Source organism: Trichoplusia ni, chromosome 17 (assembly GCF_003590095.1).
Source record: "Trichoplusia ni isolate ovarian cell line Hi5 chromosome 17, tn1, whole genome shotgun sequence".
Lineage (NCBI taxonomy): Eukaryota > Metazoa > Arthropoda > Insecta > Lepidoptera > Noctuidae > Trichoplusia > Trichoplusia ni.
This window is the reverse complement of record NC_039494.1, coordinates 7,947,403-7,965,285: the sequence shown is the minus strand read 5'-3', so window position 1 is coordinate 7,965,285 and position 17,883 is coordinate 7,947,403. Positions and strand designations below refer to the sequence as shown.

At 36.7% G+C, this 17,883-nt stretch overlaps 1 protein-coding gene across 5 annotated transcripts in view; it reads left to right on the top strand.

Annotated features, from left to right (window-relative positions):
* LOC113502553 (fasciclin-3) overlaps positions 1-17,883 on the top strand; it is a 157,554-nt gene that overhangs the window by 90,553 nt on the left and 49,118 nt on the right. The window lies entirely within an intron of this gene.

Genomic DNA, 17,883 nt, shown 5'->3' with positions numbered 1-17,883 from the left:
AAGTTAAAGACCCACTTCCCGGTTTCCGATTGAGATGACATTTTGCATGCGTATGTATATTGTGTGACAATGTAGTATTATGGTGACATGGAGCTGATGTAATGCTGGAGCTGGAAGATTGCTATAGGAGCTCCGTTATAGAACGAGATAAACCCATCAAGTATGGCTTTGTCTTGATATATCCTTTCATCTCAAAAATAAAAAAATAAAAATTTTTTTTATAACTAAACCGGTCACGTGCGAGTCGAGTCCCGACGGTTAGGGTTCAGTTCAAAATAGGCCAGAAGCAAACAATTAAAAATAAACTGGTCACTTCTTGATTCATAATAACCTGCCGATGTTGACGCTGCGCCAGCTCATGATTAAGGACTAAACGTGGATTCGATCTCCGCGTTGAACAAGCATTTCTGTTATCCACGAATGCTTGTTCTGAGTCTGGGTGTCTTTGTGCATGTGACTTGACTGTATGTGAATGTCCCCGCGACACGAGGAATTAAATTCCTTAGTGCGGGAGTTTTGTTTCCGAGAAACGTAGTTCGTTTATCCCTATTAATACGCGAAAGTAAACCGTTATTAAATAAATCATGATCTATAATCATTTTGTTATCTTAACTTACCGCTTATGACAAGTTTAACCAACAATATTAATCAAATCGAACTTATTTCAAGGTTTAACCGCCGCTGGCTTTGAGCTGATAACTGTTAATGTTGTGATGCAAACTTTGACATTCATATTAATGACATTAGTTTTGGTGAAGCTGTATTTTCTTACATGTACGTCGTGAAAGTTTATTATAATGAATTTTATTTTTAAGGATCTATATATGTACCTACACTAAAGCTGTATTTTGATAATAGTGTGAATTTCGTTAATTCTAGTCTTCTTTTTAAAAATTGACTAAGATATGTCTATCGATTTTTGATGGTTTTAAAAACTTTTAAATCACGTGCACTAAGATACCCAGACTCGGGACAAGCATTCGTTGATCACACAGTTTGTCTAAGCTTTTTAACTTAAAAAAGAGCTTCTGTTTGGTACCTTACAACTTCGGACTTGATGAATCGATTATGTTGGTTATTTTTTCATTTAACGTGGAATAGCTGTCATAATAGAAAAATAATTTAATCGAGCTTGGTTAAATGGTTTTTTATGTCTATGTATCTATGTTTTTGTACATCATCATCATCCGCAGCCTTTATCCTCCCACTGCTGGGCATAGGCCTCCCCTTTCTCGTGCCAATTTCTACGGTCCTGTGCTAGCCTCATGTTTTTGTTGCTATACCAATATTCTTCGCCCTTTGAAAAGTGATTTTTACTTTGTTAAACGAACTTCATAAAAACTTTTAGTAACATTTTCGTTACTTTAAACTAGCTAAACTAACCCTCAAACCACCCAAACACACGAAAGGCAAAGAAACAACAAAAACGAAAAAAAAGGTATTTTTACAATAAAAGGGAAGGGTCGATCTGACCACCTGTCGCGGCATGTGGGTTAAGATTACAATACAAAGCAAATTAACCTCTATTCTTTATTCTTTAAGGTTGAAAATCGCTTGTGTTCGAAAGTGAATTTTAATACTACCTGCCCAATCTTTTGTGGCAGAAAAAAAAACAAGAAATTTTTAATATGAATAAGCTTTTTCGTAGTTTATTATAGGAAGGTATTTTCTAGTGATATTAGCTTATGGCTAGGGGGATTAAGGCTGGCCGTGCATGAGGCAACGTGAATCAAAAAAGTATATATTAAGCCTTCTTCTGGCATTTTTAAGATAATGTTTTAAGTTACTTTAAATGTCTGTTTCACCACCGCCACATAAGTTCCCGTTAAATTACTTGACAGATTTTTTACATACAAAGATTGACAATTTTTTTTTTATAATCTGCCAGATAGCGGCTGGTCTGTGATTGTGAAACAGGTTTTAAGAATTTTAGTTTCTAAATTTGAAACAAACGTTTTTGCTTATAAATAGTATGTAAAAGAAAGAAGAAGAAAAAAAAATCCTTAAAGGGTTTTTAAGAAAAGAGGTTATTACGAAACTCTGACACCAGGTTGTACATCAACCATACGGAAAGAGGATACATTCACAGCCATTCCAATAATAATTATTTACAACTTACGCAATCAATAAATACACATCCGGGGTACATTTATACCCCATTCAAGGGAATTTAAAATAAACGAGACATTTGAGGGTTAACCGTGTATTTTACTATAAAAAAAACCGTTATCTGTCGATCTCATTTCCCCTATTTCATGGTTCGATTGTGGTCGTTCGCGCTTGACCGTTTTGGTACTCTTGGTACCCTTTGGTCTTTGGTTGAAGGAATATAATGTTTTTACATGTCTATGGATTGCCTAATGTCCATGGGTATCCAGATCAGACGCTTTTTCGGTTTAAAAGTATCTAAATTTCTGTTTTTGTTTAAACTATTTCTTTAATAAATTATATCAAAATCGCTTCAGCAGTTTAGTCATAAAAGCGGAAGAGAGCTGCCAGCACTTTTATTGTACACGTATAAACTCTATTTATGGCCTTTGAATATTACTCAAATGAAGTGTTAAAAACGACTTATTTACTGCATTACACTTTTACATTTACTGACATAATAAAAAAAAACAATTGTCAACCAAAACAAATTAAACCTGCGCATACAAAATACAAAACTTACAGCAATTACTACCCAAAAATGTCAAGTTTAAAACGCGGGAATTGTGACAGCTGTCAGAGAGGCAAGATGGCCGCCGTCAACTCATTAGTGAGGCAAAGGATTACGCATTACGCCTTAGGGACGGGCTTTGTGCAACTACGGTTCGGACCGCAGTATTTCGTGTTCAAATCGACCAGTTTAAAGACCTATTTTAAAAGCTATTTATTCGTTACAGATAGGACTCCCGTTGGAAACTGGAATTGCCGGCCTATATCGGACAAATTATTTGAGGCAAATGGATAATTGTAATTGTCCGTTGTGAAAATAGGTTTACGAGTAAATTGGAATTGGAAAGCAGCTATTTCCGGAATTCGGAATTAAATTGTTGTTTCAATTCATGGATGGAATGTTCTTTTTTATATTTTTCTAGGCAGTGATAATAATATTATTTTTAATGGGCTACTAAGTAAGTCTTTTCGGACAAAGTTACATTGTACGGCATCTTGTTCTTGATTCGCCCACCATTTTGAGTATAGAAATCCTCAATCTTGGAATGACATTCCTTTTCGCCAAGCGATGTGACTTTTTACCGCTCGGAGAAATTCTAGTGATCCTAGATTCGTTGCCTCTTCCATTTTTTCATACAACTCTATATCTGTGTTCTGTGTCCGATGCCATAGACCTATAAACTTACAGATACGGATAAGGCAATCAGCGCTCGACAGTAATGAATGAAGATGACAAACATTCGTTATGCAACACATATATGACCAGATTGCTGAAGACAACTGATTCTGTATTGATTCACTCACGGAATAATTGATTGCGTAGCCGTGAAGAAATGAGTTCCTTCCCCGAAATCATTTTTGGGGTTCCGTAATAAAAGGGAGAAAATGGAAATCTATTACCAAAGCTCTGCTGTCTGTCAGTTTGTCACCATGCTGCATCGTATAAGTTGTGATAGTCAGAATTTTTTAGATGTAATAGCTTTTGCCGCTTACAAAAAGTAATCAAAATAGAATTCAAAGTTAAGCAATGGTTGCTACGGTTTAAATTGGGTGGCCAATTGCTTTTGTATTTTTTCTTGCCCTTAATTGTCGCGAGTCCAACTAGCACTTGGTCCGGTTTAATTAAAATACCTATACTGGTACGACAAGAAAGAGGCAAAGTTTGTGATGATGTGATTAATAATCTCAAGAACAACTAAACCCATTTTGAAAATACTTTTACCAATTGAAAGCCACGGCATTCTTTAGCAGTGATTTGACCTTTACATTACCTAAATTTATTTTATAGTTTTTTCATATACTTATTGTGAATACATATGGAAGATTTATGTTGTAATACGTTCTCACATATTGTTGTATTGTCGTGTTGCGAATGTCTGTCTGTCTGTCTATTGGGCACAAGGACAATGTATTAGTATACCTAAGTATTATTATTAATAGAATTTATTAATTGAAATCAAGATCAATTTGATTCGATGTATAGAATACTTTATATGGTTATGTGCTCTAAGGGTATAAACTTGGTCCTGTTACTAACCGATCCCGCTGTCTGTACGTCTTTACCAGGCTATATCTCATGAACTGTCATTGATAGACTGCTAATTTTCAGAAATGATATATTTTCTTAGTCGTTATAACAGCAAATAATAAAATAGATTTTTATCAAACATGTCTAGGAACAATCGCACATAATGTAAAATAAACTAAATTGAAATCGCTCAATCCGTTCAGGAGCTACGATGCCACAGATAGACCGACAACTTATAACACTCCTCTTTTACAAAATGTTCATGCTTGGATTTGAACCTACACCCTTTCACTTAGCAATCCAGTAATCACAACCAGTAAGCTCTCAACAACTGGTCTATTAACAAATATTTTCGTCCATTTGTAACTGTTAGATAGATACGAAACAACAAAAACAATGGTTATTATAAAGCTATTATGTGACCGCGACACGGAAGTACGTAGTGATTATAACGGAGGCAGCTTCCGGTGGACACGGTCTGACAACTGCCAGGGGGGCCAACATCACGGCACTAATGTATGAACTCTAGTTCATATTATCTATGTTTTATGTGTAAGGATCATTTAAATGGTTTGAAATATTATTAAAGAAGGTTTCTCCCGCGAACTGAGTACGTCTGCGTGGACATTTTGCTGAGGTGGTTCTTAATAAACTATATTTATGTCAAATATCGGAGGTTCGCAAAACCTTTGCCTCCCTTAGCCCCCTCCCATGGCTTTATTAAACCATTGACACCCACGTCACCCACTACCTCCCCTCCTCCTCTACAACCTTTTCTTCCAGTTAAAAAGTAACTTATGAAAAAATCAACAGTTATTATTTCAATAAGACCGTTTTCCAGGCACTTTCACACCTTTATTATTGACTCTAGCTGCACGTTACCAAAATATCATTCTAATGGAGGAGAACCGGTAAGAAACTCCATAGTTTACGCTTTTAAAATGACGTAAAATAACTCTTTTTATATCCTTTCTTAGGCTATCTAGACTATCTGTGTATCAAATTTCATTACAAGCGATTCAGTAGTTTTGGCTTGAGAGCGAGACAGACAGAGATACATCATCCATACTTAAATGCGAAAACTTATAATATTAATTATGGACGATGCAACTCATGCGTGTCTATCGGGATTGCCCGACTAGTTTCGGACACAACCGGAGTCCTTAATCATGAGCTGACGCGGCCGCAAAAACAAGACCGTAACATCCATATTGACACAAATTGAACCAACTATTTCTATTCTAGTTCTTGACTTGGGTCGTAAGCCGATTTTAATAGTTAATGTGACTGATAAGCTGCTTTTCTCCTTTAACTATTTATATATACTTATACAGACCGAATCAAAGATTTTCTTTGTTTGATATAATAAATGGTATACTTAGATGAAACCACGGTAATCAATAAAATGAAAAGTCTTTTTGTGGTTCTGTAACCAGAGGAGAAAAATACGGATCTTGATGAAAGCTTTACTGTGTGTCCATCCGTCTGTCACTAAGCTGTATGTCATGAAACGTTTTAGCTGTTTTTTTTTTAAGTTACTGCGATTAAAACAAATGGGAATCTTATTTGTACGGAACCTAGCACTTGAATGATTATTAAACAAACTCTGGTCCAGTTTGAAATCTCAGTACAGATGTATACTTATAATTCCTCAAATTTTAATAATATTACTAAAATAAAAAAAATAGAACATTAAAGAAAATTATATGGAATATTATTGCCGTTGTTGAAGAGATAAATCACTCTACACCGCGTGTTAAAAATTAGTTAAAATGTCATAAGGGGATAAGAATTGTATGGCACAAGTTTTCAACGTTTAATTTAAAGAACATTCGAATTTCGAGCAATTCTGTTAAAAATAAGTAATGTGGCTGGGCAAGCAGGGCCCCGATTCTGCTATTTTACAATGGCACTTGAATTAAATTTGAAATTATTCCTTTTCTTTTAAGTATTTTGCCTATACAATAATTTGAACTTAATTGTATTGACCTTGAGTGTACCGTCCCGCACCGAATTTCCAATTATTGCGTATGGAAAATGTCATTTTCATTCATTCATCGGCCATTGTAAATAGCAGGATTGCGGCCCAGGGTTTATCATAAATCTTGTTAATCTCAGTAGAGATAGTTACCGTTGCTTTTAACTGTATGTTCACATAAGTACAACTTTCTCTAAAACTTCTATCAATCAATGTTAAAAACAGCTTTTATGAAACTTAGAAAGTTGTTTCAAGTGAGTTAGCAATTTTTCTGGCTTTGAACATTGTATAAGATTATTAAAGTGTGATATAGGGTACAATGAATAGGGAATTTTATTAAAAAAAATCTTAGTAGTCCGCCCAGATATATTTATATATTTTTTATTTTAAAACCACTCCTCCAGTAAGGAATTTAATCCTTGTGTCGCGTATTCACAAACGTACAAATCACATGCACAAAGACACCCAGACTCAATCATTCGTGGATCACACAAATGCTTGACCTACGTGGGTATCGAACCCTTTGATTTGGCGTAGTGACCTCAACCACTCGGCTATCCGTGCAGTAAAATTTAACACATCATTAAAAAAAGTTAAGAAGATTAAAAGACGCTTTAGATGTTGAAATTGATGGTAACATCACTTTATTAAATGATGTAACGGTTTACTCACGCGTATTTATCGGGGTAGCCCGACTAGTTTCGGACCCAACCGAAGTCCTTAATCATGAGCAGACGCGGCGGGATCGCGAGTCGAACTAGTCGGGCTACCCCGATAAATACGCGTGAGTAAACCGTTATATCATTTAATAATGAATCATTCTCACGACAGTTACTATCAAAAAATGTAACATCACTTGCTAGTAAAAATCATACTGGTAAGTGACGTCACACGAGATTTTATTTCACTGTACTTTCCTTTCATATTTTGTTTACGAGATAAAAAAAATACAATCTTTGATCATTTTGGAGCGAAGCAAGCTGTGGATTTGTAGGCTAAAATGTAGGATTGCAAGCAAACACGCGGTGTTTTGCTAGTTATAAACCATCTTTTAACTCCCGGCACACCTTCCTATTTACCGCGTTTCATTATCTACCCCTCTTTCATTGTTTACGGGAGGGTTAAAAAATGTACCTCATTAGCAACAGTTTAATTTAACTGGTTTTTAACAGGTTAACGTTGAACGTTATAGTGGCAATCAATTAGAATTAGTTCACTGTGTAAGTTGTTTACGCGTAGATGGTTAATTATTTGTTAACTTATAGGTGCTTAGTTTTGCATGCGGTTTCGATTGCATGAATGCTTTTAGCGGAAATATTGTTGGTAGGAAAAATAAAAGATAATATTGGCAAACAATTTTTTGAGTTACCTACTTAGAATTCTTTTACCCAAGTGTTAAATGGGGCCCTGTTACCTAAACTTCGCTGTTTGTTCGTCTGATACTAAGCTACATCTTATAGCTGTTAAGAGTCAGTTAATCTTGGCACAGATGATATTTTCTGTTGCTGCTATAACAAAATATACTAAAACGTTTAATTGATTTAATTATTATACCAGTATTTAACAGTTCTTGTCCATAATAATGTCATTTTTGGACTACTAAGATCCTACTAAAATTTTAAACGTGAAAGTTCTTTTGGATGGATGGATGTTTGTTACTCATTCACGCAAAAACTACTTGACAGATATGAGCGAAATTTGGTAAACAGATAGTTTACATATTGTTTTCCCAATTTTATGTTCCCGTATGATTATTTTTTATTTGTATCGGATGGAGCCGCTAGCGACACCTAGTCATCATTTAGGTATATGAGCGTTTCGAAAATGCCTGAAGAAATGAATCCTGTTTTAGTTCACCTATGGCCGACCCACTACTGGACACAGGCATTTAACTAAATAGACCATGTAGATAAAACTACACAAATACATACACTTTTTTCATAGCTTTTTCTACATAAAAACCGCCCAAATTTGCCGTTATATGTGCCCATTCCTTGCCAGTAATTATTATTGTACATCGCGTGTGGAGGCCGCACGCAACTAAGCGCACGCTATGTCAAAATACATCTGTGTATATCTAACCAATCTTAGATCTAGGCTGACATTTTTCAGTCTAGATTTATTTATTTAGGTCACAGTTAGATATTTTTAGGTATATTTTTGAAATACATTGGTTTTATACTATTTTAAATGGTAGTTATTTGAATCGTATGTTATAATTTTCGCTGCGCAATTTCTCAGCTATGCTGATGTCGACTTCCCAGTGCCGTATTATCTATAAGGCACTTTAGGCCAGTGCCTTGGGGCCCACTATGACCAGGGGCCCACCACTATGATTAGGGGCCTCAACACTCTCGATGAAATAAAAAAAAATGTGAAACCACGGTAGAAGCCCACATTATTGACACTATGCATCTAAAAAAAGCTCGATAAATTTTCCACTGAAGGAAAATAACTTGAACCAAGGGGCCCCAACTCCTTTGTTGCCTCGAGGCCTCGGGGCCCCTGGGCCCCTAGATTTGGCCCTGCGGCTTCCAGTCTCCCGGATAGCTGAGCCCCGTATGTTACAGAGCGACTGTCTATCTGACAACACAACACATGTTACTGTAACACAGTATCATATAGTAAGACTGTGCTTCGGATTCAAAAATCAATTGAATATTTTTTCCTCTACTAATTTTCGTTAGTTGATCCGTCACACCCCTTCGAGCTACAGGGTGTGAAAAAATCAGACCGTTTAAAGTGGGTCAAAATCGCGCCCAAAGAAGTCGGTTACAAACACAAACAAACATACAGGTGAAGCTAATAAAAAGCGTGTAAAAACCAGATAGACACACATACGACTGATGTAGTGGGGTAAAACATGCTGTATAGTAATTTTGTTCGTAATAAAGTATGATATTTATTAGAGTCTAGAATTACTTGATTAGTGTGCGCGTTTGTGATCGTGAGAACTGGCTGCGTACGCGCATTGCGCATGACCCGCCTAGTGATGTGACACGTGGATGATGCTGGGATCGATGATTTTAGACACCGTGATTTTTTTGTCGTCTTAAAAAAGTAGCCCAGTTCATGTATCCGACGTAAAATACCCCTAGACGCGATTATTATTAGTGTATATCAATATTGTTTTTTTGTGATGAGTCTCTGTCACGCAAAAAAATCTCAAAGAGTGAAATGTAGTCACTAACTAAGCAACTGAAGAAATATTAACAACATAATGAAATTAAGTCATTCAGTCATAAGTCGTTTCGGTTTTTTTTTGCCGAAAAATAGTTAAAAGTAAAAAAAAACAATGATAAAAAGACAGATATCGATGCAACTTTTTTTAGACTCTTGGCTGATTGGTCGTGGTTTCCGAGGCTATCGATAAACAATTACAAATATCGATATCGTCACATCACTAGTGACCGGTTCAAATCGATGTAAGATGAAAAGTTCAAAGCTTTCACTTTAGTTCTAGGTTAGACACAACCTAGACTTAGGTCTAACTACCAGTTGTACCTGCAGGGAAAGTTAAATACTGCTTATAGTGAAAAAGCTGGTAAAAGTCAGTCGTATTGGTAAGTACAGGTTTAGCGACAAATGTCGAGGTCGGGTTGTGAATGGGTGACCATTTAAAAAAGTTTTATGAAATACTCACCGATTTTCGTACAGTTAAAGACAGTCAAAGGATAAGTCGCGCTTACCGCGGATCATATTTGGATGAGTGACCATTTGTCAAAAAATATTGATGTCTTCTTGGATCTTTGGATCCTATTATAAACCCATAAATAATGCAACATAGAAAACTTCAAATGTATATGAATGACATTCCTCTTCGACAAGTGACGTGACTTTGACTTGTCAGTTCAACACATTTGCGAGATTCGTCAGCGTTAGCGAGGAGATATGTAACTTGGCTACACACCCACCACTTAAGGAAGGGGTAAGAAGCTGGGCTAGTCAGGGTGTTGCTATTGAAAAAGTGCTACTTTGATTAATTTGAATAAATGAGTTTTTCATTAAACCATTAAGTCTTCTATAAAAGGTTATTTCTTGTAGGAGCGAGTGAAAAGGAAATATAGATTTTTTTTCTAATGCCATCCCGTCGTGTGACAGTATACAGGGTGTCCAAGAAAGTATCGGTAAGAAAGCGGGTGTCTAGTTTTAGACAAGCAACATTTAATTGTATTTATTAAATCCTGTGTTCAGCATTGGACTTAAATAGGCTATTCAAGACTGAGCCAGACAATCATAGTAAGTTTTTTTTTTCCTAATTTGTTGAATAGTTTTTGTAACTCTTGAGGTTTCGTTCAAATAATGATTACTTTTTGCACATACAAAACCTTCACTGTTTTAAAGCATTTAGTTATCTAATTATATTCTTGTACCCCAATGTCCTTTGTCACTGGACACTCTCTCTCCTTGAACACCCTGTATATTAAAAGCGTATTGCGTGCGTGTCCGAATTAGTTACTTTACGAGTGAAGGCAAGGGGCAGACCCCTGCCCTTGCTAAGCTCTGGTCTACAAAGAATGGTCACTTTATTGGCATATGTATGCTAGGGTTCCGTAACTCAAAGGATGATACCGGAACCCTATTACTGAGATGTCTGACCGTCAGTCTGTTTGTCTGTTGAAAAGTTTTAATTTTCGCGATTGATTTCTGGTTCCTGTTAAAATAACATAAGGAATTTTGAAAAATCTTTCAGTTCGACACGTTATTTGTGAATGTCAGAGTCTATCAATATATTGTTTTATGCAATGACTAGCAGCCACAGCAATCGTTGTTTTGCCAAGAAGGTCGGATCGGTTGAGCCGTTTCGGAGGAGTTCAATTTCGTACACCGTGGCACTACGGTAGACAACTGTCAGAATATTAAAAGATACACCAATTCTTGACTTTTCCACCTTCTCAGGGCAATCAGACAGGAGACATTAATTCCAGTGTTCTCGCCAAAAAAGTGATGATATATCCTACTTAAAGAATAAATAATTTAACTACCCAAAGCCTGCCAAAACTGGCACGTGTGGGCTACTAATATGATGTGTATAAGGTTACGAGGGATATACATGTATATGATCTGTCAGGATTATATATTATTATATATTGTATATAGGACAAGCCCAATTAGCAGTGACCACAACGAGATAAACACACACGTCATGTCTCTACACACATACACACACACATGCATAGGTCAACATTTATTTGAAGAACAGAAGGTTCAGCTTTAGAGTTTAGATAAATGGGAATGAATGTAAAGGTATATCTAACGTATAGTATTGATAAGCTTAAAAATTTGTTTAAACGTGCAAATTTAGGGAATTACTGGTCCGAATTGAAACATATTTAAGTGTTAGATAGTTAATTTATTGAGGAAGGATATAGAGTATATTATTAGCATCAGGCTATGACAAATTAGTAAAGAAATATGCGTGCGCTCTCGTAAGAAAATACTAAATTGTATATATCCACGCGGCCAAAGTCGCGTACAACTGCTAGTAGAGATCTATGGAGGGGTAATCATTAAATTTCTCTCTTTTTCTCATAAATAACGTAAGCTGGGAACCATTCTGCTTCTTCTTATCGTGTTGCCCAAATAACTGGGTTGAGGAGGTCAGATAGGCAGTCGCTCCTTATAAAACACTGGTACTTAGCTGAATCCAGTTGGACTGGAAGCCGACCCCATACCCATACGGAATACAATACACAACATAAGAAATACAGAAATCATACGGGACCATTGTCGGTTTGTAATTTTATAGTCAAAGAATCTGTCTGAACTACAAATTTTGTACAAAATAAACCTTCTGTTTTCTCCCTACCATATCCTTATATTGTCAATATATACAAAAATATACATGTATCTAATATTACGGAGCGGGATTTATTCTGTCTTTGTGGTGCTAACACCTAAATTAAGGTCCGTAAATGAATGAGGCTGTTCATTAAAAGCGTGTTAAATGAGATTCGTTGCTCACAGTATAAGGGAATAATACTAGTCGTTAAACGCGGGTACGTCTGGGTATGTAGGTTTACAATTAATTGAGGAATAGAACTAAGGCGTGGCGTCACTTCTGTGTGTAATACCTGTTGGTCTAGTGGTTAGTTGCCTTGACAGCTACACCGGAGGTCGTGGGTTCGAATCCCACCCAGGACATTTTTTTGTGTGATGAGTACGATCGTTTGTTCCGTGTCTGGGGGTAATGTATAGTTCTTCTCTACATAGGAGGAGAGGAGATAACAGGCATTTAGAAACAGATATTTCACTAAACTGTACCTTTACAAGTTTACAGTAATTTTGCCACCATTTGCGACATGGTTTATAATTCTATCCACATTATAAATTTCTAGGTAGGCAACGCTCTATGCCCAAAAGATAAACAAACTGGCTAAGTGCGAGTTGGACTTACGCATGATGGGTTCTGTACCAGTAATTAAAATAATTGTTGACTGGTTATTTTTTCTGTATGTTAGCCTTCTTAATCTTTCATCTTTCCGTTATTTATTGTTAGGTATACCAGCAAAAGAAATACAAAATAGAGAAAATTTAATCTGTCTATTATTTACTAACTATTACGGTTCATGAGATATAGCCTAATGAAAGAAGTACAAACAACAAAGTCCCAATAATATTTTCCCGTTTTACCCTTTTAGTCGCAGAATCCTAAAAACCGCGCCTGAAAAACACACAACACTTTGCCATGTTAAAAAACTATTAACAACACAAAAAAAAACTAAAAATATTTCGTCCAAACCTTTACACGCATAACAAATAAGATAATTAATAGGTCATTAACCTACTTTGCAAAAGGAGTGTCATGTTATAATGAAATGTCGCGTATCGTTTATTTAATTATTTAGGCACACCTTCTGGTAACCTGGTTCGACAAAATTTTATTAGTTTCACCTGTCCCTTTGTCTCTAATCAAATCATCATCCAGCCTTTTCCCAATATGTTGGGGTCGGCTACCAGTCTAACCGGATTCAGCTAAGTACCAGTATTTTACAATGAGCGACTGCCTATCTGACCTCCTCAACCCAGTTACCTGGGCAACACGATACCCCTTAGTTGTCCATCCAACAACTTGTAGGATCCATTTTTCGATTTACGATAGATGTGGAATAATATTGTTATTTTCAACCTATTTCGATAAGGGGGTAGTTGTCAATTCTTCTGTATATTCTTGAAGTTTCTTACCTCAGAACTTCTGACTTGATGAAGGGATTTGGATAGCTACATAGATTTTATGGTAACTATCGTGAGAATGATTCATTATTAAATGATGCAACGGTTAACTTACGCGTATTTATCGGGAGAGTCCGACTGTAAAAGTTTTATGTATAACCTACTCTCCCATTTACCATGCGGACGAAGTCACGGGCATCGACTAGTATGGAATAAAAAAAACAAAAGAAATTGGTCCGTGGCTTCGAACCTACTACCTATGACTTGATAGTTCAATGGTAATCTTCTTCTGCCGGTTCCTATCCAACTATTAGCGATCAGCTTTTTGACAGCTTTTCAGCGCTAAATACCACTATCCTATTTTTCCCTACTTAATTGTTGAGAACCACATTAATTATTATTAATTAGGAACGCTAATTGGGTTAAAAATGACACCTTTTTGACCTCAATGCGAAATAAAGGTGTTCCCCTAATTGAATGAGTAGGTGTCGCATGATACATCGAGGTCGCGCCACTCCCGGCACTTATAGTGGCGCTAGTGCCATTACAGTGGAAGTATGCCACTTTAGTGGAAAGGGGAAGTTACAGATGGAGTGTTAAAATAAATACTAGTTGTTATGTTGATATTCTTTTTCATTTGTTCAAATTAGGGTACTGAGTAGCACTTTTTGAAGGTCGGATTACATTGGACAGCACCCAGTTTCGCCCACCCTCCACCGCTTCCTAAGTGCTTTTGCTGTGAGAGATGAAACAGAGCAACAAACTCCCCAGCAGCACGCTGTCATTCCGTTTACAATATTATTATAGAGTATCATTTCTGAAAAGGTATGTCCTAGTGGTAAGTGAACAATAATGGTAGGCGAACATAAAAACGTCAACAGTTAAACTTACGTACTACGTCACCACGCCAAACCCACTGTGCGCGACGTGCCACGGTTTCGATCCCCGCGTGGGACAAGCATTTGTGTGATCCACGAATGCTTGTCCTGAGTCTGGGTGTCTTGTGCATGTGATTTGTATGTTTGTAAAACCCCCGCGACACAAGGATTAAATTCCTTATTATGGGAGTCGTTTTCTATTTTTGTATATTATAAGTATAGTTTTATTATAATATGGTTTCAATCTTTACAACGTGGCCAAACTGGCAGACAACAGCTAGTTATTCATAAATAAAAACACAAAATTATAACCTCAACGTTAAAACGCGGAACAAAAGTACAAAAGGTATAAAAAGTATGCATCAAAGTGTCTGTATTGGGGTCACAAAGGCGAGCCGTGTAACTCAAAACCAGCTGTAAAAGGATGAAACGTATATTCAAAAATAAAACTACTTTATTTAATTGAGACGGGATGACGTAACAACAAGATGGGGTTTAGTTTTGTAACAAAAATTAACTTCAAAGTTAACTTTGTAAGGAATCTACACTCTGTATACAAGTTACATTTCAAGCGCTAACGCTGACGAATCACTCAAGTGTATTGAACTGACAAGTCAAAGTCACGTCACTTGTCGAAATGGAATCATCATCCTAGCCTTTTACCAAATATGTTGGGGTCTGCTTCCAGTCCTACAAATTCAGCTAAGTACCAATGTTTTACGGAGGAGCGACTGCCTATCTGACCTCCTCAACCCAGTTACCTGGGCAACACGATACCCCTTAGTTAGACTGGTTGTTAGACTTTCAAGCTTCTGACTACCTGTAACGACTGTCAAAGATGTATGAATAACAGCCTTGATCCACAATTTAACGTGCCTTCCGAAACATGGAGGAACTTGTTATGGCAAAGATTGCCACCCATCTATGTAAACCGCGTCAAGCGTAGCTTAACCTGTGATATGACAATTTTAAAATGCGAGTAAAGTGTATAAACTAATGCGGAGACTGACTGACGTCTTCAACCCATTTTGAGAGTACAGCGTGGGGATATGTCGGACTTCCAATGACTAAAAACAACCTGACCCCCTTCAACTGCCTTAGCCAGCGCCACGGGATCGCTCGATCATCATCATCATCAGCCCATATTCGTCCACTGCTGGACATAGGCCTCTCCAATCACACGCCATCGAGTTCTATCTTCGGCTGCTCGCATGCAGCTCCTGGCATCTTGCGCAGATCATCACTCCACCGTGTCTGAGCTCATGCTCAGCGCGACTCTAGCTAGATACGAGATAAGCCTGTACCTCGGATCTTAGAAAGTTATATCCTTAAAGAAAATACTGCATCCATCTCCTCTAACAAACTGCAATTTGTAAAGGATTACCGATTACGGAATTGCATAGTTAACTTAAAACACAGAACATAAACATGTTGAAGGAAGTGCCATACAGCTGTAGTACCGTAGTTAGTAAAGAAAGACTGTTAACAGAATCCGATTTTCATAGAACCAAATAATCTGCGGATAGTCGAGTGGTTGAGGTCATCACGCCAAACCCACTGTGAGCGCTGTGTTGCGGTTCGATCTTTGCATTGGACTAAATGGACAAGTATTTTTGTGATCAACAAAGTCTAAAAATGATTCGTTGAGTCAAATCTGTTTTTACATTCAAAGTTGATCGTCACCTCCTAATGCCGACAGGTGTACAGTGTCGCTTCCTTCCGTTTCTATGCTCTACAACTAGAGCCTTGTGTAAGATAACATACGGAGTTCAAAACTAAAGTACAGTCGCTCACAAAAGCATTCCCATGTATGAAAGTCTCGTTATAAAATTTTACGAGTTCAGTTTCGCAGTTCTTTGCTACTTTTGTGCACGAACGTACAAGGATCAAAGATTATGTACCTCACAGAGGCGGCATTATAAGTGACCATAATAAACTGCGTTAAAGTTTAAGAGTGGGAACTTGTCTCGTAACGAAATAAAGAAAAGATGTAATAAAAGACTGGCATTATGGAATTTAATTCTTGTGTCTCGCGATCACAAATATTCAAGTCACATGCACAAAGACACCCAGACTCAGGACAAGCATTCGTGAATCAAAAAAAACTTGACGCGGGGATCGAACCTGCGACACGTCGCGTTCTGTGGGTTTGGCTTGGTGACCTCAACCAATCGGCTATCCGCGCAGTTATATGTATACAAAGAAGTGACGTCACGCGTGATTTCTATTCACTGTGGATTTGAGGAACAAAAGTAAAATAATGTATCCAACATTATTAATGAAACTACCCACAGAGAATAAAATTGTCGTCATTCCTATCACGTACGTGTTCAGATAGTGTTTAACTATCGGCACATCTTCAATTATAATTTATATGCCATATTAAAAACCATAAGTATATATTATTAATTACGACACAGTTGTTAAATACGTGACTTATCCATTTTATTATATACTAGCTGTTGCTCGCGACTTCGTCCCCGTGGGTAGAAGATATAAGTTATCATTTATACCTGCCCTGTTTTTTTCACATTTTCCATTGTATCTTTGCTCCTATTAGTCGCAGCGTAATGGTATATATCCTAAAGCCTTCCTCGATGAATGGTCTATTCAACACAAAAATAATTTTTCAATTTGGACCAGTAGATCCTGAGATTAGCGCGTTCAAACAAACAAACAACCAAACAAACTCTTCAGCTTTATTTATTAGTATAGATATAGAAGTATAGATATGATGGAGTTCAATTTAATGATTGATTTCACAATTTAATGGCCTCTTAGTCTAGTGTTTGTGGCCTGACTTCCATTCCCGAGGTTTTTATGCACTCACTTTTTGCAACTCAATTTTGAGGCACTTCCCTATAAGGTTGAAAGGCTGAAGTGACAATGCAATTTACAATTATAAAAAAGGCTGGACCGATTTTGATCTACTACTAAATTCTAGTGATAAAACTTGAATGGAGACATTTAAAAACGTGGGTCTTTAGATTTTTTTATTCTATTAATTTCATTCACTCTTAAGGTCGTATTGTAAAAATTTAGCTGATCTCTGAACATTAACTGTATGAGTCATCGCCTCTGTGAGGTACTTAATCTTTGTCCATACTGTGTTCAATTCTCTTTGTTTGAAATAAAAGGTTTAAAAGGAGTCTGGCGGGAACGTTCTAATGAACAGAGTTTAACAAGTGTTTTTATTGAACGCTTGTGTTTGTGACTGTACTTTCGATTCGTGTCAGCTGTAGTAAAGTTGAAGATGTGCTATTGCCATCTTCTTCTATTCCGCAGATTAGAAAGGGATAGAGTTTTAAGTTGAAAGAGAAAAATAAATAGTTATGTTAAGGGTGAGCGCCTTTTTAACACACAAGTTTTAATTCTTGTCTGAGTTTTCTGGTGAACCACAATATAAAATGACGACTTAAGACCAATGTCTATGTTAATGTTATTGGTCGCTTAACCTCAATTTTTTTTTTCGGAAAAACTTAATATTTGAAAATTTGAACCGTCTAGCATGACGGTTCATGAGACAACTGGTGACTAACGGTTGGACAGACAACGGTTTGATATAAAAATACTTTACCCTCATTATAATTAAACCCTTGTAAATGAAAATGGAGGAAATTCTAAACACGTAAATCTAATTTCAAAACCAACCTTTGTGCAGATTTAAC